The sequence below is a fragment of the Ranitomeya variabilis genome, chromosome 3 (genome assembly GCF_051348905.1).
Source record: "Ranitomeya variabilis isolate aRanVar5 chromosome 3, aRanVar5.hap1, whole genome shotgun sequence".
Taxonomy (NCBI): domain Eukaryota; kingdom Metazoa; phylum Chordata; class Amphibia; order Anura; family Dendrobatidae; genus Ranitomeya; species Ranitomeya variabilis.
The window spans coordinates 449374949-449401585 of NC_135234.1; the positions used below are offsets into that span (position 1 = coordinate 449374949).

A 26637-nucleotide genomic window follows, 5' to 3' on the forward strand; every position below is an offset into this window, starting at 1 on the left:
CCCTCTTCTCTTAAGAGTCTTCAGAAATTTTTGGGCTTTGCTAACTTTTATCGTCGATTTATTGCTGGTTTTTCTGATGTTGTTAAACCATTGACTGATTTGACTAAGAAGGGTGCTGATGTTGCTGATTGGTCCCCTGCTGCTGTGGAGGCCTTTCGGGAGCTTAAGCGCCGCTTTTCTTCCGCCCCTGTGTTGCGTCAGCCTGATGTTGCTCTTCCTTTTCAGGTTGAGGTCGACGCTTCTGAAATCGGAGCTGGGGCGGTTTTGTCGCAGAGAAGTTCCAATTGCTCCGTGATGAGACCTTGTGCTTTTTTCTCGCGTAAATTTTCGCCCGCCGAGCGGAATTATGATGTTGGGAATCGGGAGCTTTTGGCCATGAAGTGGGCTTTTGAGGAGTGGCGTCATTGGCTTGAGGGGGCTAGACATCAGGTGGTGGTATTGACTGACCACAAAAATCTAATTTATCTTGAGTCCGCCAGACGCCTGAATCCTAGACAGGCGCGCTGGTCGTTGTTTTTCTCTCGGTTTAATTTTGTGGTGTCCTACCTGCCGGGTTCTAAGAATGTTAAGGCGGATGCCCTTTCTAGGAGTTTTGAGCCTGACTCCCCTGGTAATTCTGAACCTACAGGTATCCTTAAGGATGGAGTGATATTGTCTGCCGTTTCTCCAGACCTGCGGCGGGCCTTGCAGGAGTTTCAGGCGGATAGACCTGATCGTTGCCCACCTGGTAGACTGTTTGTTCCTGATGATTGGACCAGTAAAGTCATTTCTGAGGTTCATTCTTCTGCGTTGGCAGGTCATCCTGGAATCTTTGGTACCAGGGATTTGGTGGCAAGGTCCTTCTGGTGGCCTTCCCTGTCTCGAGATGTGCGAGGCTTCGTGCAGTCTTGTGACGTTTGTGCTCGGGCCAAGCCTTGTTGTTCTCGGGCTAGTGGATTGTTGTTGCCCTTGTCTATCCCGAAGAGGCCCTGGATGCACATCTCGATGGATTTTATTTCGGATCTTCCTGTTTCTCAGAAGATGTCTGTCATCTGGGTGGTGTGTGATCGTTTCTCTAAGATGGTCCATTTGGTTCCCCTGCCTAAGTTGCCTTCTTCTTCCGAGTTGGTTCCTCTGTTTTTTCAAAATGTGGTCCGTTTGCATGGTATTCCGGAGAATATCGTTTCTGACAGAGGTACCCAATTCGTGTCTAGATTTTGGCGAGCATTCTGTGCTAGGATGGGCATAGATTTGTCTTTCTCGTCTGCTTTCCATCCTCAGACTAATGGCCAGACCGAGCGGACGAATCAGACCTTGGAGACATATTTGAGGTGTTTTGTGTCTGCTGATCAGGATGATTGGGTTGCTTTTTTGCCTTTAGCGGAGTTTGCCCTCAATAATCGGGCCAGTTCTGCCACCTTGGTGTCTCCCTTTTTCTGTAATTCGGGGTTTCATCCTCGATTTTCTTCTGGTCAGGTGGAATCTTCGGATTGTCCTGGAGTGGATGCTGTGGTGGAGAGGTTGCATCAGATTTGGGGGCAGGTAGTGGACAATTTGAAGTTGTCCCAGGAGAAGACTCAGCTTTTTGCCAACCGCCGGCGTCGGGTTGGTCCTCGGCTTTGTGTTGGGGACTTGGTGTGGTTGTCTTCTCGTTTTGTCCCTATGAGGGTTTCTTCTCCCAAGTTTAAGCCTCGGTTCATCGGCCCGTACAAGATATTGGAGATTCTTAACCCTGTGTCCTTCCGTTTGGACCTCCCTGCATCTTTTTCTATTCATAATGTTTTTCATCGGTCATTATTGCGCAGGTATGAGGTACCGGTTGTGCCTTCCGTTGAGCCTCCTGCTCCGGTGTTGGTTGAGGGCGAGTTGGAGTACGTTGTGGAAAAAATCTTGGACTCCCGTGTTTCCAGACGGAAACTCCAGTATCTGGTCAAATGGAAGGGATACGGTCAGGAGGATAATTCTTGGGTGACTGCCTCTGATGTTCATGCCTCCGATTTGGTCCGTGCCTTTCATAGGGCTCATCCTGATCGCCCTGGTGGTTCTGGTGAGGGTTCGGTGCCCCCTCCTTGAGGGGGGGGTACTGTTGTGAAATTGGATTTTGGGCTCCCCCGGTGGCCACTGGTGGAATTTAACTGGTGTGCATCATCCTCTCTGTTCACCTGTTTCCATCAGGATGTGGGAGTCGCTATTTAGCCTTGCTCCTCTGTCACTTCCATGCCGGTCAACATTGTAATCAGAAGCCTTTCTGTGCATGTTCCTGCTGCTAGACATCTCCCAGCTAAGTTGGACTTAGTCCTTGTTTGTTTTTGCATTTTGTTCCAGTTCACAGCTGTAGTTTCGTTTCTGTGTCTGGAAAGCTCTTGTGATCTGAAATTGCCACTCTGATGTTATGAGTTAATACTAGAGTCTTAAAGTAATTTCAGGATGGTATTTTGATAGGGTTTTCAGCTGACCATGAAAGTGCCCTTTCTGTCTTCCTGCTATCTAGTAAGCGGACCTCAATTTTGCTAAACCTATTTTCATACTACGTTTGTCATTTCATCTAAAATCACCGCCAATATTTGTGGGGGCCTCTGTCTGCCTTTCGGGGAAATTTCTCTAGAGGTGAGCCAGGACTATATTTTCCTCTGCCAGGATTAGTTAGTCCTCCGGCCGGCGCTGGGCGTCTAGGGATAAAACGCAGGCTACGCTACCCGGCTACTGTTAGTTGTGCGGCAGGTTTAGTTCATGGTCAGTTTAGTTTCCATCCTTCCAAGAGCTAGTTCTTATGTTTGCCGGGCTATGTTCTCTTGCCATTGAGAACCATAACACGTGTGTATCTAATTTATATAGCAGGACATGGAGTACTAAAAGTCCTTTATCAAAATCTTAATTGGGATGGCGTGACCCAGCAGAATGTTAAGCCATACTTTTCAATGACTACAAACACTATGGGTGTGTATACGATAACGCTTTAGAATATCAAGCACCAGCCCATGCATTAGCATCAAAGGTCAAAAAGTTAATATCATTTTTAGAGAAAGGACTATAAGTAGAACAAACGAATTCTGTACCATATCCCCACCCTGAAACACACAGATAAACATGAAGAATACTGCCAAGGAACATAAGCCGTGAGAAGGTAATAGATATGCCCCTGCCAGCCTGACATTAGAGGAGAAAAGAAGAAAGATAAAAAAGACAAACACTATGAAACAAAGGACTGGTCTCATTCCTCAGAACACAATTTCCAGCTTAGAGATTATGTTGTACTGTTTTATTAACATTAGCTGCCATATGGTCGCCTAAGCCACATAGTAGCGCATACATATTATATAGCTTGGGGTACAATTGCACAGTGTGAAAATATCACAGTTTTGTGAAATTATATCAAAACTCAAACAGGTAAAGCTAACCTTTAGGTACTTTCACACAAAAAGTTATCCTGACAGTCAAAAAAGACAAAGTTTTGTAGTGGAAATTGCTTCAGGAAACTCCCCTTTTTTGTGGAGTATTTTGTTTTCTGGACTGGTACTAAGGCCTCATTCACACGTCAGTATTTTGTCAGTATTTTTTGATCAATATTTGAATGCCAAAACCAGGAGTGGAACTTGCATAGAAAAACTATAAGTGAAGGAATGGCAACTGTCCTCTGTTTTGGAGACATTCCTGGTTTGGGAATACAAATACTGATCAAAAAATACTGACGTGTGAATGAGGCCTAAAAAGTTTTTGGAGAGGTCTTTGTCCTGCAGCATTTTTTTGTCGTCTTCTGACTGGACGGAGATTTCTTTGTAGAGTTTTCCATAAGGAGACAGTTCAAACAAGTGACATCAAGAGATGAGCATATCTTGTGAAATTCAAGTTCACCAACTATGCTGAATTTTCCCAACAAATTCGATTTGTGGCGAATACATTTGCAAAAATTATATAATTAAAATATCTCTAATCACCAGGGAAATACGTGTAGAACAATGCGAGGTCCCCTTGGAGCTACAGTCATAGCCCAAGTGTTGCCACCCTTGAAATTGTTCCAAAAAATGAAGTATTTCTTCCCCAAAATTATTGCAATTACACGTTTTGTATATACTCATGTTTATTTCCTTGGTGTGTATTGGAACACAAAAAAAACTGTGAAAAACGCAAATTGGACATAATTTCACACAAAAAAATGGGCCACGCAAAATTGTTGGCACCTTTTGGGTTTTGTATGTCCAATTTGCCTTTTTTTCTCTGTTTTTTTTGTGTTGTTCCAATACACACAAAATAATGCACTTCTTTTCCCCTTTGGGAAAATGGGGGTGCATCTCATAATCCGAATGTAGCTTAGCGGGAGGGTGGGGGGTTGCTGAGGTGGAGAGAAGTCTCAGGAGGCAGCATTGCTTCTGAAGGAAGCTGGAAGCTCTGGGCTTGAGGAGGGGGTGTTTGGCAGTGCGCGGCTGTGGCGGGCCCCGGGCTTTCACAAAGTGTCTGGAGTCCCTGCATTTTCCATTGTTTTCACTGCGATGGACTTTGGGAAAGTGTCCACCAGAGACGGGGCTTGCGTACATTGAGATCTCAGCTCCCGGCTTAGCTTTCTTACAGCCCGGGGCCTGATGCAGCCTCACATTGTGAAATACCACCTCCTTCCAGCCCAGTGCCCACAACATCGCCCCACACCTGCGTCCGCACCAGCTTACTGCAGCAGCGACTCTGCCTTCTGGCACCCAACTCCACAGCAGCCCCCACCCCCCGGCAAGCTACCATAAAAGCAGACTTTAACACACCCTACCATTTTATTAAAAAAATGTTTTTCCTATTCTTCTTCCCTAAATTTGGGGAGCATCTTATGGTCTGATCCATCTTATAATCAGCAAAATATGGTAAACATACTGTATGCATAAGAAAACGTGCAATTGCAATAATTTTCTGGGAGAAATACTTCATTTTCTAAAACAATTTCAAAAGTACCAACAGTTTTAGCCATGACCATAATTGAAAATGTTTTGAGCTCGGTAATAAAAACAAGCTATTTTAATATTCAAATGATTTATCTGGCTAGGTTAAAAAGGGAAGGTCTCCAGAGGTAATCAACAGCATATTAAACAACAAATTGCAGTACCACACTATTTTGGCTTCCTAAATGGTATAGATGGTCTAAAAATTATCCCTTCTGGGTGGCAGATGCATGCATTGTTGTGTTTATAGACAGGTGGTACAAATGGAGGAAGCCTTGGCATTTTCACACAGCAAGGTGCAACAATTTTATCCCTGTTTGAGGAGTATAAATAGCTTTGCATTTTGCTAAATGAAGAAGCAATAGCTTTTTTATAAGCGGTCCAAAAATTATTTTACATGTGAAGTAGTTTTGACCTCTCAAATTGAAGTGAAAAAAAAAAACCTTTTGGGGGGGTCTGCAACTGGTTTGCTAAACAAAAAAAGGTGTCAATGTGATACCACGAAAGAGAGGGGCCAGAAGATTGCGGCATCTGGTTTCACGAACTCCTGCACTGGTTAGAAGTACTTCACCATCTTGTTAAACAGTGCAGTTTTTTTCTTTGTTGGAGGTGCAAGGGTTAATCGTTTCAGTTGAAGATCCCGGAGCTTTCCTACCTGGATTATCTCAGCTGTTCAGTGTTTTCCACTCCCCTTGGCTATATATGATCACCTCTGGTACTTAGGAATTGCCAGTGTTAGTTTTTACTGCGTGGTTTGGGGTTGGAGATGTAGCTCATGGTTGGGATTTGTTCAGGAGATTGTTGCTTGGAGTTTTGTTTGTGTGCACATCCTCATCCTTTTTATTTGGTTTCTCCTTCCTTTTACTCCCCAGTGTTAAACTCTGTTTTTTGATGAGTGTATTTTGTATGATTGTTGTCCCTCTTTTCTTGTTTGTCTGGTTTGTGTAATTCTATACACTTTGGCTTTCCTCCCTGGATGGGAGAGGGGACAGGTAAGAGTTGATATAGGAGCATAGCAAGGGACGTGAACCCTGCGTCTCCACTTCAGGAGTAATCCAGGGGACAGGGATAGACTACGCCACCCCTTGTTCTAGTGATCTGGTTAGCACCCACAGCATTCAGCAGTTACAAAGACTTTTTACTAAGTTCTCCAAACATTACCCAATTTTTCTGGTGACAAAACAGCAATGAGTCACAAAGGCGCCTCGCACGGGCAGTTAATGCCGCCCTACTCATTGCGGTCACCGCTCTGCTCTCCCCAGTCACAGGCTGTCTCGCTGAGCTGCCTCTTGTGGCATTTTTAACACTGCTGCATCCTCCTGCTGCTGGTAAGTCTCCACCTGACTATAGGGGGCACTGCCACTTTCTGCAGGCACTTAACGCTATTGTGTCCAGCAGAGATTCTCCGGCCTATCATCAAGCAGTAGGGGGTTTATTAGGCAACTCCTCCCATCACTCCTCGCCTGATCTAATGTTCTAGCTCAGTCTCTGTGCAGATTCCATTAAGGTGCTTTCTGGTATTGTCTCTTCTGTTTTGCCTACTCGTTTATCCCAATCTCTTTGCTTCTAACCTCAATTACGTATATTGAACCTGTGCTGCCTGCACTGATCTTGGTTTGTCTAAGTCTTTTCTTTCATCCACTTGAACCTCATAACCATGTCTTTGACCCTCCAGTCAGCTGCTGCAGACCCGGGGACTGCTCTGAAGTGATACCTGGTGACCGGTATCTGATGAGCTGATGAACTCTGGTGAACTCTCACTGCGGTTCAGTGATAACTGACAGGAGGTAATTGCTTCCGCAGTGTATCACCGGAGGCCGGGTAGAGCGGTCACATCTCCCGATGTGACTGTTCTACACGTGAGATCCCCTGGGACACTCGGTATTAAATGGACTACTGCGGACAGGGAGTATATGTTGGTTCATTATTTTTTATTGCTTGCAGGAGATGCGGGCATCAGGGATTAGGTGTTCGGGGAGTATGTATTGTGTATGTGAATATATAGATGTTTAGGTTTTTTTTTACAACACAGGCGCCGGATTATGAGACTATCCTTCCATCATCGGCTCATGCTATCACTGTTATATGTGACAAAACACGTAGCCGGATGGGAGTAGTAGTTCCATCAAACGACTCCAGGGTACACACACAGACAGAAACACTGACACAGTCAGATGCACACACAGACACCCGCTGACAGACACACACAGACACCCGCAGACAGACGCACAAACAGACACGCACATATTCTCTGCTCACACATATTCTCCGCCCACACATTCCTCCTCCTGCTGACATAATTTCCCTTTGACAAATAGCAGCATTTTAGACAGCAAATCTGCAGCAAATCCACAAACCTTTTTACACCTGTGTTTTTGCTGCGGATTTGACTGACTCAATGGAATTTAATGGGTGCAGAAAAGCTGCAGATCCGCAAAAAGAATTGACATGCTGTGAAAAATAAAATGCTGTGAATCAGGATGGAATTTTCCGTAGCATGTGCACACCAATTCTAGATTCCCATTGATTAACCTTGCTTGAGCAATCCTTTGCGGATTTGGTGCAATTCTGCACAGAAAAAAACGCTGCAGATCCACAACAAATCCGCAATGTGTGCACATAGCCTAATAGTATAAGACCAGCAATGGCAGCCCCGGCAATAATACTACAGTGTAGATAACATGACAGAACGGGAGTAGATGCATGGCAGCATATGGTCCATCAACACTGGTGACAGGAGAACAGTGTAGATGACATTCAATGGATAGTCAGGCGGGTAGACAGATACTATGGCCAGTTTAATCATTGGTATCAGTCATTGGAGCGTTAAAAACTATGATCTATGCCTGAATCATTTTGACAAATGGTGGGTTTTCTATGCTTATTTTGGGTGACAATTCCACCAGTCACACTGAATATCCACTCTGATATGACACTGGAGGCTGAACAAAACGTTCAAAAATGTCCCTTAGTCTGTTTCTGTAGGCTCCACAATCATGGGGAAGACTGCTGACTTGACAGATGTCCAGAAGGCAGTCATTGACACACTCAACTAGGAGGGTAAGTCACAAGAGGTCATTACTAAAGAAGCTGGCTGTTCACAGAATGCTGTATCCAAGCATATTAATGGAAAGTTGAGTGGAAGCAAAAAGTGTGGTAGAAAAAGGTGCACAAGCAACCGGGATAACCGTAACCTTGAAAGGATTGTTACAAAAAGGCCATTCAAAAATTTGGGGGAGATTCACAAGGAGTGGACTGCTGCTGGAGTCATTGCTTCAAGAGCCAACACACACAGAAGTATCCAGGACACAGGCTACAAGTGTCGCATTCCTTGTGTCAAGCCACTCATGACCAATATACAATGCCAGAAGCATTTTACCTGGGCCAAGGAGAAAAAGAACTGAACTGTTGCTCAGTGGTCCAAGGTGTCGTTTTCAGAGGAAAGTAAATTTTGCATTTCATTTGGAAATCAAGGTCCCAGAGTCTGGAGGAAGAGTAATCAATGATGGTTTGGGGAGCCATGTCATCTGCTCATGTAGGTCCACTGTTTTATCAAGACCAAAGTCAACGCAGCCATCTACCAGGAAATTTTAGAGCACTTCATGCTTTCCTCTGCCGACAAGGTTTTTGGAGATGGAAATTTCATTCTCCAGCAGGACTTGGCACCTGTCCACACTGCCAAAACTACCAATACCTGGTTTAAAAACAACAGTATCACTGTGCTTGATTTGCCAGCAAACTCGCCTGACCTTAAACCCATAGAGAATCTATGGGGTATTGTCAAGAGGAAGATGAGAGACACCAGACCCAACAATGCAGATGAGCTGAAGGCTGCTATCAAAGCAACCTGGACTTCCATACCTCAGAAGGCCGCACCACTCCGCATTGATGCAGCAATTGATGCAAAAGGAGCCCTGACCAAGTATTGAGTGCATTTACTGAACATACAATTCAGAAGGTCAACATTACGGATTTTAAAATCAATTTTCAAGCCGGTGTTATAAAGTTTTCTAATTTACTGAGATAATGACTTTTGGGTTTTCATTGGCTATAAGCCATAATCATCAACATTAACAGAAATAAACACTTGAAATAGATCACTCTGTTTGTAGTGACTCTATATAATGTATTGAAGAATTTAAATAAATTAACTTTTTGATGATATTCTAATTTTGTGACAAGCACCTGTACTCCATTACAACCTGTGCTTGCTCCCTGCTAATGCACTTGCCAGAGATTGAAAAGGAGGCAGAATGTGACTTGCATTTCGTACTATTGCCAATATGTTTCTGCCAGCATTACTGGTGGTATTAGAGCTTCTACTACATTGTACAACTACATTCTTATTCATGATATTAGCTTTTGTTATCCATCGCCCTGCCACATCTTCTTGTGTCATATTTTGGTTTAGCATATTTTAATTTGGACAACAGTATAATGTTTAACTTTGTAAACTACTTTTTGGTTTCAAGCACCACTCCAGTTTTTTTTTTTTTTTTTTTTACCACTGGAGTGGTGTTTCAAATCTACAGAAGTCCCCTGCTCCCAGTATGTTATTCACCTTCCAGGGCCTTCATCTGTTATCACCGCCGGTCTGCCGAAGTTTGTGACCTGTCAGCCCCTCCAGTGTTTCATGGAGCGAGACGGAGGTCACTACTCAATACAAGTCTATGAGAGCTTTGTTCTGGCACTCATAGACTTGCATTGAGAGGCTATGACGTAACTTCTGGCTTACGGCCAGTCAGAAGCTATGGTCACAAGATGGTGCCACTTGACCTGAGCGGCACTGAAAAAAGGTGAAGACGCTGGAAGGTAACAAATATGAGGCAACAACAGCAGTATGGCTGCGGGGGGCATGGTATGTAGAGTTGACAACTAAAAGAGGTATTCCAAAAATAAAAACTGACCTTTATATTATAGGTGAGGGGGGAAAATATGCCTTTACAAAATAGAAAGGGCCAAAAAAAAAAGAAGGTAGACTCACTTCCCACAACCAAGCACTTAACTGGCTACTACTGGCTTGTATGTATGCATCTAATGTTAGATTATTTGTGAAATGAAGAGGGCTCAAAAAATTGTTTAAAACAAGGTGCACACTTTAGTAGGTAAAAACTTTCATTTTATTTTTCATTTTCGTGTTTCAGGATTATAGTTACAGTAGGTCCAGAAATATTTGAACAGTGACATAAGTTTAGTAATTTTAGCTGTTCACCAAAAAATATTCACAGTACAGTTATATAAGCAATGTGGGCTTAAAGTGCAGAATCTCAGTTTCAGGATGGGGGTACTATTCACATCCTAATTGAAGTAAGGGTTTAGGAACTGCATCTCTTTAATATGTACCTGCCTTTTTTTAAAGGGGCCAAAAGTAATTGAACAATTATCTTAAAAGCTCTTTGATGGGTTTCACAGGCTATTCTCTTGTTAATGCATGATCAATTAAAGAGGTAATAGTTTAGGAGCCAATTCCAGGTATGACATTTTCATTTGGAAGCTGTTGCTGTAAACCGGAAACAAATGGTCAAAGGAGCTTTCAATAGAAGAGAAACAGGCAAAAAAAAAAAAAAAGAAAAAATCCATCAGAGAGATAGCATAAATGTTCGGAGTGGGCAAATCGACAGTTTGACACATTCTGCAAAAAACTGGGAACTCAAAAAGGCCTGGACATCCACTGAAGACGGCAGAAGAGGATGATTGCAGAATTTTTCCCATGGTGAAGAAAAACCCCTCCACAACATCCAAGTGAAGAGCACTCTGTAGGAAGTAGGTGTTTCAGTATCTAAGTCTACCATAAACAGACTTCAAGTGAGCGAAAGCAGAAGGTCCACCACAAGGTCCAAACCATTAATCAGCCTTAAAAATAGAAAGGCCAGATTAGACTTTGCGGGAAAAAAAAAGCCAGCCCAGTTCTGGAAAGGCATTCTTTGGACAGATGAAACTAAGATCAACCTGTACCAGAATGATGGGAAGAAGAAAGTAGGTTCATGATCCAAAGCATACCACATCATCTGTAAAACATGCTGGAGGCAGTGTGATGGCTTGGGCATGCATGACATCCAATAGCACTGGGTCACTAGTGTTTATTGATGATGTGACTAAAGACTGAAGCAGCCAAATTAATTTAGAAGTGTACATACACTTTCATTTATGATAAAGTTAATTTGTTAATTAAACCTGAAAGTCTACACTTCAATTTCATCTCAGTTGTTTAATTTTAAATAAAAAATAGTGGCATGCAGAGCTCAAATCATGAATATTTGGTCAGTGTTCAAATATTTTTGGAGCTAACTATACGTAGTTTTCTCTTAAACAAAAATAAAATAGAAAAAAGCCACATGCCTTTACCAAAATGGTGTTCCTTCGCCGGCCCTTATAGTGTACAGTATATGCCTGTGATAGCCCCTGATTGGCTGTGCTATACCATGCGTTCTGATTGCTGAAGGTCATTAATGGGAAGCCTGCGCTGGGGCGCCTAACGCCATTGGCCCACTCCATGAGTGTACAGAATGTATGAAATGGTGCTTTGCATTGCATTTAATTTTTTTTTAATCCTCACTCAAAAACCTAAACATGAACATAAACAGCATGCAATTTTTCCACAGAAATGAATATGAAGAATCTTTTTAGTATCTTGTGAGTTATTTTTTCCAGCAGTTTTAGAAGCGGCCCCACTCAAAATATGCTGGAAGAAGATGAAAGGGTGAACCTTGTCACGCTCACGCCCTGACTGGTGGGCGTGAGCTCGGGGGGTTTGTGGCCCCACTGTGCCACAAACCAGACTACCCTGGAAGGGGCGTGACTATGACAGCTGCCTGGGTTTTCACTGGAGCCTCTGATGGTGAGGTCAGGCTTGTGCAGCAGGCAGCTGCCAGGTGCTACTCCAGGGTGGTGTCTGGCTGTGGCTGCTGATCCCACTTGGAGAACAGGAATACTAGGACAGGTGCGGGCATCAGGCAGGATTGGCAGAAGAGCACGGCTGAAACTCAGACGAGTAGGCTGGCACGGCTGAGACACAGGGCTGGCAGAGACATGGCAGAGAACAGGGCTGGCAGGCACGGCAGAGAACACAGGGCTGGCAGGCACGGCAGAGAACACAGGGCTGGCAGGCACGGCAGAGAACACAGGGCTGGCAGGCACAGCAGAGAACACAGGGCTGGTTGTGTGGCGTATGAAGAACAGGTAGGGACTTGTTCACACAGGAGGTGCACGTATGGATATGTAGTATGAAGAAACAGGTAGCTACCTGTTCACACTGGAGGTGCAGGTAAGGATATGTAGTATGAAGGAACAGGTAGGGACCTGTTCACACAGGAGGTGCAGGTAAGAAAACAAGCAGAAAGGAACGAAGTATGAAGGAACAGGTTGGGACCTGTTCACACAGGAGATGTAGATACGGAAACAAGCCAGAAGGAAAGGATAATGAAGGAACAGGTTGGGACCTGTTCACACAGAAGATGCAGGTACGGAAACAAGCAGAAAGGAATGGAGTGGGAAGGAACAGGTTGGGACCTGTTCACACAGGAGACAACCGCAAGGCTGCGGATAGGAATGGTAGAGCAGCAAGAGATAGCGTAGCAACAAAAGCTAAGCAGAGAAGTACCGCAAGGAATGCGGAAAGGAGCTGCAGCAAGAGATTTCTGCTGCAGCAGGAGCGGAGCAGAGTAGAACGGAGCAGAACCGCAGGAGTGCGGAGCAGAGGTAAAGCCACAAAGGTACAGAGCAGGCAGAGCCGCAAGAGTGCGGAGCATAAGCAGACTGAGAACACAAGGAAAGACACAGCAGGGAAGGAAGCCACAGACAAGGAGACTGAGATAAAACTAAGTTCAGACAAGGAACAAGAACAAAGACACAGGGACCAGGATATTCTGCCTCCTGGAGGGCGGAAAACAAGATCAAGGCAAGGCAAGGCAAAGAGCCTCTAGAGAGGGAGTAACACAGAGCAAGGCCTGGCAAACTCAGAAGCTAAACACAAACTGAGCTAACACATTTCACAGGCCCAGAACACTGGGTGGAGCTGCACTATATACTGGAGGCCTCTTGGTAATTGGTCAGGAACAGATTAGACAGGTGCACCTGATTCCTATAAGAACCAGAGAGTTCAGGCGCTGCCCCCCTATACACACAGCCAGGAAGCATGCAGAGAGCAGAGACACAGAATATGGAGCTGGCACGAAACAGAAACCACATCATGACCTGGAGCAGTGGGTAAGATAGTGTGAGAGATGAGAGGCCATGCCGTGATGCCAGCAGAGTTGTTACAAACATACTCTTATATCAAATCTGGTCACAGTGCAGTCCTTGGCCACATCCGCCTGTTTCGTAATATCTGTCTGGCTCCAGGACTGGGACAGCCGAAGGGCTGGTAACAATGGAGTACCATACCACGCGGCCACCCCCTGACCAGTGTCTCGAATTCAACCTGCTTCTATCACTGCCTTCTAATGAGGACTCATTTGAAGATTTTTACAGAAGCTGCAGGAAGGTGCTACTGTCATTCACGCTGCTTCTATCACCGACTCCTGATGATGTCTCATTTGATAGAAAGACATAGTGGTGATAGTAGCAAAGTGACTGAAGCAAGACCTAGGGTGGCAGCCAAGATGATGCAGGGGCCACTTCTCCATCATCCCCTGAAACAGTGAAACAGGACATCATCAAGGACGTCAGTGATACATCTGTGGTAGGTGGTTGCAGTGCCATCTCCTTTTGTTGTGCTGCCTTATGTGGGGAGTGATAGAAGCTGTGGAACAGTAACGGCAGGGCCATCTTCCTGTGATGATCCATTTGAGACTCCCTTAAAATAAAGCATCACAGGAAGTAAAATAAAAAAACAGATATAGTGATTCGGCGTAAAGGGAGAATGGTAGGGAATTTTATAATGTAGCAAATTACAAAAGCAGTAAGGGGTTAAAGATAGATATTTATAAAATGCACTATAGGTATCAAACCATCCCTTTAAGACCTGGTGACTCCTGTACAGGAAAAAACAGTACTGGTGAGATCCGAGGTCCGAGTGATTCCCGTATATACACATGTGACATCCGTGTGACATCATTGTGTCCGTTTACTGTCAGGGTGTCTGTATTTCACATCCCTGTGCCATCTATGTGACACATACTGGCGTCTGTGAAAAGCAGTACAGTTCACACTATCCCAGGCGCCGGTCGCTGAAGGCAGATCTGTGACAGTCTTCAGGAAGGAAGAGGGGCCTCAAACTGTCCCTGGAGCTGGGACCCTAACTAGCCCTGTCTGGGGGGGTACTCTTAAAGGTAGAGAGGCCTGAGTCTCCGACCTCACTATGCCCCTGTAAAAACTCTAATATGTCGCCTCCCCCACCCAATGAGGCATGGGACAGAAATGAAAGGTAATCAAGGCACAAAGACAAAACAGGGATAACAGAAAACCTCTATCATACAAAAGCACTAGCCAACAATAGGGAGTAGGAGAGGGACAGGGAGGAATAAATTAAATGGGAAAAGGGAATAGGAGATAAACATACATGTACAACAGCAAACTACAAAACACCACAAAACCAACTTGAACCTTCAGCTACTTAGCGTTAGCACACAGCACAGGAAGACGAATCTCCAATAACAACAATGAACTCCTATTCAGCACAGTGTCTCCTAAGAGCAAGGAAGCAGAGCTTCCACCAGCAGGACAGAGAGGGCCTGGTCAGGTTTTATAGGAAGAGTTAGGCTATGTGCACACGGTGCGGATTTGCCTGCGGATCTGCAGCGGATTGGCCAATGTGGATTCGCAGCAGTTTTCCATGCGGTGTACAGTACCATGTAAACCTATGGAAAACCAAATCCGCTGTGCCCATGGTACGGAAAATACCGTGCGGAAACGCTGTGTTGTATTTTCCGCAGCATGTCAATTCTTTGTGCGGATTCTGCAGCGTTTTACACCTGCTCCTCAATAGGAATCCGCAGGTGTAAAACGACAGGTGAAATCCGCACAAAAAATGCAGGAAATCCGCGGTAAAACACAGTGTGTTTTACCTGCGGATTTTTCAAAAACGGTGCGGAAAAATCCGCACACGAATCCGCAACGTGAGCACATAGCCTTAAGGACCAGTTCAGAAGCAGCTGAAATGGAGCTGCATGTTTCTGACCAGCATATAAATGGTCGTTTAACCTCTTCAGCACCAAAGGAAACCAAATCAATTTAATATGGAATCCAAATACACAGTCTAAATGGAAGGTCTGTGTTTCACAATGCACAGTGATCTTCTACAATCAGGTCTCCCAGGTTGCCGTGACAAGCTCTCATCATTGTCTCCTGGTCGCACTGAGATCAGGTGTTAATAACTCCACTGTTGAGAACTGCACATCTGTTCCTATGGCAGGCTTAGCTGCTTTGCCATCTACATCGAGCCACTGAGTCTTGTGATTGGTGGCAAGGTGATGTCAACAGAACAGCTGATTAACAAATACCAGAGCCGCGGTGGAGACCATAGCTTGACCCAAGGAGGGCTAGTTACAGTTTACTTTTTACCTTTGCAACCTCATGGTACTATAACATTTTTAAAAGACAACTCTTTTAAATGGAGTAAAATTACATGAAAAATATTTCTGAAATGTAATATATCCAGTATACTTGACAAGCCTTCAACAATCGTAATTTCCATTTTAATCCGGAAATATAGTATAATTTTTTACATCCTTAACAACTTTCTAGGATTCTGTAGTCACTCTTTCACTTGGCTAATAAAAATAAATTGGAATGTACAGTAGTTTTGGGATGTCAGCCAAAATCTAGACCTTCAAAGATTTCAAATGTGCCGGCCCTCAATTCATCCCTAATCCTGGCCCAGTTTTCCCAAACCATTACAAAAGAGGCTTACCAAAGCAAAATCTCAGCTGACGCATGAATCTAAATAGGCTGGTGTACAGTGTCCAGGGAAAACTATCATACTTTATATTTATGTACAATTCAAAGATCTCAAGCAGTAAAAAGAAGTAACATACAGACTTCTGGCACGTTTCTCTAGGAAATTGGACATTACTTTACAATAGAAACTGAAGAAAAAGCTAAAAAGGTGCCCAGTTGTCTTTTTGAGCATTTTGTCACCATTTTTACTTGTTTTATTTTTTAATGGATTAAAAAAAAACCTTCAGAAAATGTGAATAAAAAATGGGCAATAAATACTGAAAAAAATGGTAACAAAAATGTTGAAAAAGCACTCAGATGACCAAAAATACTTAAAAAAAGAAGCTACAGGCTTACTAAACTCCAGAGAAAAGGTACAACTCTTGAAGCGTGAAAAACTGACATTTTATTACCTCTATAGAAAGACGCAGTGTGGACATATCCTAAGAATATAGAGCTGTTTTGTAACATCACCTTATGTTCTAGTACACAAGGCCCACAAGATATGCCTATAAGGACCCTCACCTATCAAGGAGAACTGGTAATCTCCCTACATTAATGTCATGGCAGTCTCCTTAGAGTGCAATCGAGGGTTGACCAGGGACGTTAAAGAGCCAAGTGAGCAGCACTTCATAATCTCAAAAATCCTGAATTCAGCCACATGTATGAGGCCTCAACAGTTTATCTTCCTATAGAAAAGCAATATTTGCAGTAGTAGAGCATACCACGTATTTGCAAACGTACAATAACTGTATATATACAAATATAGCTTTCTAAAATTACGGAATTAGATCTGTTGATTGCTCCTTATTTCTGACTCTTTCAGTATGAGGTTCATATGGGTCCAGATTATAATAGTGTGAATGAGGCGTAAAATTAATATCTATGGTCAGCATTGTGAAAACCAGGAGATGCACAACCTTATGCCTGGGGTCCACATGTGGTAATGCTGTTCTGTGCAGCCCCCAACTATCAGGACACCCAAAGGCTTTACATAGGATAGTTTAGAGACATAGAGAGATGTAGGAAAAGAACCAGGCGAAGCGGCTGCTGAGTTCTGCATAGCACAGGCCACAGGGAGGAGGATTATGATTTGCAGATCCTCTCTGTGAATACTTGTGTCATGTTCTGTCCCCCCAAACCCTACAGTGGGCATAACACAGTTTTCTACTTTCAAAGCGTACTTCCATCTGAGACATTTAAGGCATATCCACAGAAAATACCATAAATGTTTAATAGGTGAAACTCCTATAAATAATATGAATAGGAGTCTTCTGATCACTCAGCACTCCAAAGATGATAATGGGAGTTAGCCATGTACATATGCAACTCCTTCCATCATAGTTTATGGCAGTTGTGAAATGCTTTGGTGTTTCTACAACTTCTATAACCTACAATGGAGAGAAACTAGAGATAATCAATATTTTGCTCTGCCCAGGCCTGGTATCCAGACCGGTCCTCTATGGTAGTCTATCTTCACTTCTGTGCCGGACAACTTTGATCTGGCATCCTGGGAACATCTGTAACTTTGTAGGCCCTCTGATGTCATGACATCACGAGGCCTAGTCACTAGGCGAGCGTGAATCGACTTCCTCCTCTCTAAGAGAGACACACATTTGCCCGGCCTCCACTTTCCTGGAATTCCAAACGGAGGACCAGGGGACCCAACTTCTACAGATAGCGAAGAAACCACCTAAATACTTTTATAACATATGCTATCAATCTATTCTACCATATTGCAAATGGCAATATCCATATATGGTTTTTTTCTGATCCTAGGGGTGGTATAATGTGACAATGTGTTGTGCATCCCTGACATATTAGGTACTAGGCTACAACATGGGACTGACCCTGGAGAATGAGGACAATTAGTACCTACATCTATATTTAAATATTTGTAATAGCAGTTTTATTGCCCATGAACCATTTTTAATTTCCTATTTTGTAACATGACAAGACCTCGTGGAAATATCACATGGAGACAGGGATATAATAACACACTGCTATGTAGTCATGCTAGCCTAATCCCCAGAGGCAAAGTACAATGACATTGCTTTTTACTTTAAGCTTCCATTACCTTATTCCCTTGGTGACAAGACTAAACACTGCGTGGCGCAATACAAGCTAACCATGTTATAATACGGCACATCTACAATATCTCAGGGTTAGATAGGGCATGTAAAAATTGGAAAAGGAGAGAACTAAGACTGTAGACTGTAAAAGTCATTGGCAAAATACTCATCTGGTTGATACAATTAGTAAGAATAGGAAATCACTGACCCATCCCATAGACTCTTCTGCCACATGTATTTTGCCTATTTATTTCACTTGTTCAGTTATTTATTCATGCTCTCCAGTTTAGGGGAGTGTTTTCCCACTAACAGGAACCCATATACTGTAATTATGATCCATCCATAGACCTGCTACATTAATGTTAAGGGTACACACTGAATTCAATGTTTTCAATAAACACCTGTAGTCCAGTGTTTGTCTATAATTTACTGTCCAAAAAGACTGGATAACAACAACTTTAAAATCTATAATACAAAAGGAGACAAATTATATATATACATTTCTTTTTTCATTTCAAAAGGGCTTATTAATTACAGTATATTAAACTGGGCTAAGCCATATCCATCCAAACATAATACACCATATTGTGATTAAGGCCATTTCTCAAAACTATAAAAAATACTTATAAATAACCATATAAGTTTAGGCTTGGGCTACAAAGTGACTATGAATGCGACACAGCTCGTACGGCCATAGAGAACTCTCTATAACTGCTACATCACAGAACAATGTAAGTACATGGGTCTGCAGTGCGACCCATAGTGTACTGAGGAAAGTATTGGTTGGATTTTTTGCGACTTGCTTGTCAAGGTAGGTAAAGAGTCATAATGCAACCCCATTCACTTGCATTGTGCAGCGATGTAGCAGCTACACATAGCTATCCTTGACCATACGAAATGTGCCACAGACAAAGTTGCTGTGTAGACCAAAGGTCCTTCAAGAATGTAATATAATGGCCCCTGTCACGTAACTCAAACAGCAACCCATCCATGCTCATGTGTCTGGAGGGGTTGCAGTCTGAAGAAACACAGCTCATGAGACCTGTTTCTCAATGAGATAAGAACAGTATTGTAAGCACATAGGAGTCGAGAAGGGCTGTGATATCAGAAAAAATATATTTTCTTGGTTGGTTGAACACAAAGGATTTTATCTCTAGGCGCAGTCCTTTGTGCACAGTCAGTCGAGGAGAAGATTTATTTCCTCTCCTGTTACAGCCCTTCTCCATCACTTCACCAGTATGTGTGCTTACAATACAGTTTATCTGTCAGTTGAGACAGAGGTCTCAAGAACGTGCTTCTTGAGAATGCAATCCAGTTTGAATTATGTGACGGGCATTTTATCACATTCTTGGAGAACCCTTTTATGGTGTGGGCATCTGTTTAATGTTTTTCCATCTGATACTTATGGCCTAGATTTTTAAAGATTCTGTTACCTCTGTGTGGCCTAATAGAGTACATACAGTGCCTTGCAAAAGTATTCGGCTCCCTGGAACTTTTCAACCGTTTCCCACATATAATGCTTCAAACATAAAGATACTAAATGTAATTTTTTGGTGAAGAATCAACAAGAAGTGGAACACAATTGTGAAATTGAATGAAATTTATTGGTTATTTTAAATTTTTGTGGAAATTCAAAACCTGAAAAGTGGGGTGTGCAATATTATTCGGCCCCTTTAACTAAAGGTACCGTCACACTAAACGATATCGCTAGCGATCCGTGACGTTGCAGCGTCCTGGATAGCGATATCGTTGTGTTTGACACGCAGCAGCGATCAGGATCCTGCTGTGATATCGCTGGTCGTTGATTAAAGTTTAGAACTTTATTTGGTCGTCAGATCGCCGTGTATCGTTGTGTTTGACAGCAAAAGCAACGATACCAGCAATGTTTTACAATGGTAACCAGGGTAAATATCGCGTTACTAAGCGCAGGGCCGCGCTTAGTAACCCGATGTTTACCCTGGTTACCAGTGTAAAATGTAAAAAAACAAACAGTACATACTCACCTTCGCGTCCCCCGCCGTCCGCTTCCTGCACTGACTGAGCGCCGGCCGTAAAGTGAAAGCACATCACAGCGGTGACGTCACCGCTCTGCTGTTAGGGCCGGCACTCAGTCAGTGCAGGAAGTGGACGCCGGGGGACGCGAAGGTGAGTATGTAGTGTTTGTTTTTTTACATTTTACACTGGTAACCAGGGTAAACATCGGGTTACTAAGCGCGGCCCTGCGCTTAGCAACCCGATGTTTACCCTGGTTACCCAGGGACCTCGGCATCATTGGTCGCTGGAGAGCGGTCTGTGTGACAGCTCTCCAGCGACCAAACAGCGACGCTGCAGCGATCGGCATCGTTGTCTGTATCGCTGCAGCGTCGCTTAGTGTGACGGTACCTTAACACTTTGTATTACAGCTGCAAGTCACTTGGGGCATGTCTCTATTAGTTTTGTATATCGAGAGACTGAAATTCTTGCCCATTCTTCCTTGGTAAACAGCTCAGTGAGGTTTGATTGAGATCGTTTGTGAACAGCAGTTTTCAGCTCTTTCCACAGATTCTCGATTGGATTGAGGTCTGGACTTTGACTTGGCCATTCTACCACCTTGATACTTTTATTTGTGAACCATTCCACTGTAGATTTTGATTTATGCTTTGGGATCATTGTCTGGTTGGAAGACAAATCTCTGTCCCAGTCTCAGGTCTTTTGCAGACTCAAGCACGTTTTCTTCAAGAATGGTCCTATATTTGGCTCCATCCATCTTCCCATCAATTTTAACCATCTTCCCTGTCCCTGCTGAAGAAAAGCAGGCCCAAACCATGATGCTGCCACCACAATGTTTGACAGTGGGGATGATGTGTGTGTTCAGGGTGATGAGCTGTGTTGCCTTTACGCCAAACATATCGTTTGGTATTGTTGCCAAAAAGTTCGATTTTGGTTTCATCTGACCAGAGCACCTTCTTCCACATGTTTGGTGTGTCTCCCAGGTGGCTTATTGCAAACTTTAAACAACACCTTTTATGGATATCTTTGAGAAATGGTTTTCTTCTTGCCACTCTTCCATAAAGGCCAGATTTATGCAGTGTACGACTGATTGTTGTCTTATGGACAGACTGTCCCACCTCAGCTGTAGATCTCTGCAGTTCATCCAGAGTGATCATGGGCATCTTGGCTGCATCTCTGATCAGTCTTCTCCATGTTTGAGATGAAAGTTTAGAGGGACGGCCGGGTTTTGGTAGATTTGCAGTGGTATGATACTCCTTCCATTTCATTATGATCGCCTGCACAGTGCTCCTTGGGATGTTTAAAGTTTTGGAAATAATTTTGTATCCAAATCCGGCTTTAAACTTCTCCACAAGAGTATCACAGACCTACCTGTTGTTTTCCTTGGTCAGCATGATGCTTTCTGTGCTTCAAACAGGACCCTGAGACTATCACAGAGCAGGTGCATTTATACGGAGACTTGATTACACACAGGTGGATTATATTTATCATCATTAGGCATTTAGGACAACATTGGATCATTCAGAGATCCACAATGAACTTCTGGAGTGAGTTTGCTGCACTGGAAGTAAAGGGGCCAAATAATATTGCACGCCCCAATTTTCAGTTTTTGAATTTCCCCAAAAATTTAAAATAACCATTAAATTTCGTTCAACTTCACAATTGCGTTCCACTTGTTGTTGATTCTTCACCAAAAATTTACATTTGGTATCTTTATGTTTGAAGAATTATATGTGGGAAATGGTTGAAAAGTTCCAGGGAGTCGAATACTTTCGCAAGGCACTGTACATACATACATTTTTGCCTTCTTGGGCCTTTTTTCAGAGAATATGAATGATAACACCAAAACTTTTTCTCCATTCATTGTTAGTGGTTGGGTGAAGCCATTTATTGTCAAACTATTGTGCTTTCTCGTTTTAAATCATAATGACAACCCAAAACATCCAAATTACCCTGATCAAAAGTTCACATACCTCATTTCTTAATACTGTGTATTGCCCCTTCTAATATCAATGACACCTTAAAAATCTTTTGTGGTAGTTGTGGTCAGGTTCTTTATTTTCTCAGATGGTAAAGCTGACCACTCTTCTTCAGCAAAAAGCCTCCCGTTCCTGTAAATTCCTGGGTTGTCTAGCATGAACTGCAAGCTTGAGATCTCCCCAGAGTGGCTTAATGATATTGAGGTCAGGAGCCCGAGATAGCCACTCCCGAACCTTCACTTTGTTCTGTTGTAGCCAATGACAGGTCGACTTGGCCTTGTGTTTTGGATCATTGTCATGTTGGAACATCCAAGTACGTCCCAAGCGCAGCTTCTGCGTTGATGAGTGCAAATTTGCCTCCAGTATTTACTGATAACGTGCTGCACTCATCTTTCCTTCAACTTTGACCAAGTTTCCTGTGCCTTTGTAGCTCACACATTCCCAAAACATCAGCGATCCACCTCCGTGCTTTACAGTAGGAATGGCATTCTTTTCATCATAGGCCTTGTTGACCTCTCTCCAAATGTAACATTTATGGTTGTGGCCAAAAAGTTCAACTTTGGTCTCAACACTCTAAATTACCTTGTTCCAGAAGTTTTGAGGCTTGTCTTTGTGCTGTTTTGCGTATTGTAGGCAAGATACTTTGTGGCATTTGCACAGTAATGGCTTTCTTCTGGCGACTCGACCAGCCCATTTTTCTACAAGTGCCTCCTTATTGTGCATCCTGAAACAACCACATCACTAGTTTTAAGAGTGTCCTGTATTGCAGCTGATGTTATTTGTGGGTTTTTCTTTGCATCCCGAACTATTTTCCTGGCAGATGTGGATGACATTTTTGTTGGTCTACCTGACTGTGGTTTTCTTTTTACAAAGCCCCTGATTTTCCATTTGTTAATCATAGTTTGAACACTGCTGACTGGCATTATCAATTCCTTGGATATCTTTTTGAATCCCTTCCCTGTTTTATACAGTTCAACTACCTTTTCCCGTAGATCCGTTGACAATTCTTTTGCTTTCCCCATGACTCACAATCCAGAAATGTCAGAATGGCAGTGACTGGATGAAAGAGTCAAGAGTCTGTCTGGATCCCAGAAACTCACTCAGCTTTTATGCACACACACATTGATTATAAGCAAACAGGTGACAGGTGAGGATGTTACTTTTAGTAGCCATTCAAACCCATTTGTGTCAACTTTTGTGCATGTTATCAGGCCAAAATCACCAGGGTATGTGAACTTTTGATCAGGGTCATTTTGATGTTTTGGGTTGTCATTATGATTTAAAAAGAGAAAACACAGTAGTTTGACAATAAATGGCTTCACCCAACCACTAACCATGAGTGGATACAAAGATTTGGTGTTATCATTCATATTCTCTTAAAAAAGTCCAAGAAAGCAAAAATTCTGCTGGGGTATGTAAACTTTTGAGCACAACTGTAGAAAGGGAATATCTAAAACAGAGAAAGTCTTATATTATGTCCATCATTTGTCTTCCATTTCATTGATGATGAAAGAGATATACAAACACTGATCAGCCATGATATGAAAACCACTGACATGTGAACTAGATAACACTGATCAATGTGTTATAATGGCACCTGTCAAGGTGTGGGATACAATAAGCAGCAAGTGAGCAGTCAGTTCTTATATAAAGTGGTTCAATTGTAGTTTTTTTTTTTTTTTTTAAATTTGTTTATTTATTAATCACAAATAAAATACAGTATACATGTTCGTCTTTGTTATTGGCTTGCATGGTTACATTCACAAGAAACGAAAAAGACATCAGAGCATACATAAGCTAATCATTTATATATAAAAAAACATATATGTGAAATTATGGAACTGTCAGTACGTAAAGTTCCTAAACTACAACTAAACTAAGCCTCCAGAACTACTACTACGCCGCCATTTAACAGTAACATTATGCTCTCCATTGCGCAGTGTCTGCAGAACAAGAGATCAAATAAACTATATCTTTATCAATTGGTTAGGTCATAAAGTGAGATGGGAGGTATTCCATCTATCCCAGATTTTATTAAATTTGCCCAGGCAACCCCTATTCTGATAAAGTGTACGCTCATATGGGACAATCGTATTCACCAACTCAATCCAGGACCAAGGGAGGGGGGTGAGTTTCCCATCCACCGCAACGCTAATATCTTCCGTGCCAGAAATAGCGTTTCTCGTAAAAAAATCCCAACATAATGTTCCCAAGCCTCCTCGTCCCATACTCCGAACAGACAGACCAAGGGTTCAAGAGGAAGCGGGATTGACAGCAGAGAAGTCAATAACGACGTTACCTGCCTCCAATATTGAAAGATAATGGGGCACTGCCATATCATATGTATGAAGGTTCAATTGTAGTTTATGTGTTGGATGCAGGAAAACAGGCAGATGTAACAATGTAACAGAGTTGATCACAAGGGGCAAAGTGTGATTTAAATATGACTGGGTCAGGGCCTCTACAAAACAAGGTTGGGAGGTGCTTTTAGTATAGAGTGATTAGTACCTACTTAAAGTGATACACAAAGTGAACTAGCAATATAAAAAAGAGTGCACAAGGCAAATTGATGCCTAAAGGTACCTTCACACGAAGCGACGCTGCAGCGATAGCGACAACGATGCCGATCGCTGCAGCGTCGCTGTTTGATCGCTGGAGAGCTGTCACACAGACCGCTCTCCAGCGACCAACGATGCCGAGGTCCCCGGGTAACCAGGGTAAACATTGGGTTGCTAAGCGCAGGGCCGCGCTTAGTAACCCGATGTTTACCCTGGTTACCAGCGTAAAAGTAAAAAAAACAAACAGTACATGCTCACCTGCGCGTCCCCCAGCGTCTGCTTCCTGACACTGACTGAGCTCCGGCCCTAACAGCAGAGCGGTGACGTCACCGCTGTGCTTTCACTTTCACTTTAGGGCCGGCGCTCAGTAAGTGTCAGGAAGCAGACGCTGGGGGACGCGCAGAGGTGAGCATGTACTGTTTGTTTTTTTTACTTTTACGCTGGTAACCAGGGTAAACATCGGGTTACTAAGCGCAGCCCTGCGCTTGGTAACCCGATGTTTACCCTGGTTACCAGTGTAAAACATCGCTGGTATCGTTGCTTTTGCTTTCAAACACAACGATACACAGCGATCGGACGACCAAATAAAGTTCTGGACTTTATTCAGCGACCAGCGACATCACAGCAGGATCCTGATCGCTGCTGCGTGTCAAACGAAACGATATCGCTAGCCAGGACGCTGCAACGTCACGGATCGCTATCGTTATCGTTTCGTGTGAAGGTACCTTAAGGGAGCAAAGGAACAACAGTAGCACAAATTACTGAAACAGTTAATGTTGGCTTAGACAGAAATCTGTGTCCAAACACCTCTAACGGGAATATGAGCATCAGAATGGAACCAGGAAGCCATGAAAAAAGATGACTTTGTCAGATGAATAATATTTTCTTCTACATTATGTGGACTCTGCATCTGCATCACGAATCTGGTGATGAGACGATACTAGGATGAATATAGGCTGAAAACAAACCAGATGAGGCAGTGTGATGCCCAGGGCAAAGTTCTGCTGGGAAACCTTAAGTCCCAGAATTCATGTAGATCTTACTTTGAAACAGAAAATCCACCTAAACAATTTTAATTTTGCAGTAAATTACATCCCTTCATTATTATTATTATTATTTATTATTATAGCACCATTTATTCCATGACGCTTTTCATGACAATGGTGTTAGATAACTCTAAGGGAAGAGTCCTTTTTAAGAAGTACAATGATCTATGCTATGTTGCAAATTCTGTTTGAGTGTTCAGCAATGACTTGAGGAACATGACAAAGAGTTCAAGGTGTTGACTTGGCCTAATGTTCCCCAATCAAGCATCTGTGGCATGTGCTAGGAAAACAAGTTAATCAAAGGACACCCAGAACTGCAACAGGATCTTCTTGGAGTGAAATACTATAGGATAATGACAGAGGTATTGGGGAGTTTATGCCTTAACAGGTCAGAGCTGATTTGGTGGCCCAAGGAGACCAAGAGAACATTAGACAGGTGGTCTTTATATTAAGATTAATCAGTAGATATGTTTTATACAGTAATATACTGATTATTGTTCTGGCTCTGGGCACAGCTGAAGGCATCCTGAAAACAAAAGACTGGTGACTGAGAAGTCACCTGGAGTTTCTTCTGATGACAAAACTCTAAAAAGTGACACAGAAACAGCGCCGAGAAACCTGAACGTGACACTGCTAGGAAAGTTATTGTAAATGTTAGAATATATTACCTGACATGGAATAAACCTGTTTAGTTCACCCGAGGCGAAGTGAATAGACTGAAGCCAATTCAGCTGCTGGGTCTAAAGTCTGTGGGATTTGATCTCCAGATTCTGTGAAGCAGAATGGAATGTCTGATTGTATTGTTTTCTATGTCACACTGGAGGCTGGAACAGGAAACAAACATCCAGCAGCAAAAACCTGTATTCTTCACTGCTCATGGGCACGGGGTTGTATGTCTTTGCATAAAGAGAGCTCATGTAAGATATATGGTATATATGTAGCACTCAAACGTAAAATCTATTTCTACTCCAGAGATCAAATCTGAAAATGATCGGGGGCATCACACACAGTGGGGCATATTTATCAAAACTATCTAAAACTCTTAGATCGTGCAAAATTAGACTCGACAGACTTAGAACACTGGCACAATAATTGTACAGTTATGTCCTATTACGTCCTAATGCGAGTTCACAAGATGAACCCACTTCTTTCTCGTCAGATGATGATTGTGATATTCAGCAATCATCTGCCTTTAACACCTGTGTTAGTCTCTGACAGCA

General features: G+C 42.9%; 1 protein-coding gene across 2 annotated transcripts in view; it reads right to left on the reverse strand.

Moving 5' to 3' along the window:
• CRACDL (CRACD like) overlaps positions 1 to 26637 on the reverse strand; it is a 154286-nt gene that overhangs the window by 71306 nt on the left and 56343 nt on the right. Inside the window, exon 1 of one of the 2 annotated variants that reach the window (XM_077296522.1) lies at positions 26086 to 26197. The exons of the other annotated variant lie outside the window; for it this stretch is intronic. The gene's annotated coding sequence lies outside the window, so the exon portion shown is untranslated. Of the gene's footprint in view, positions 1 to 26085; positions 26198 to 26637 lie in introns of those variants that run through there. 2 annotated transcript variants of the gene reach the window in all.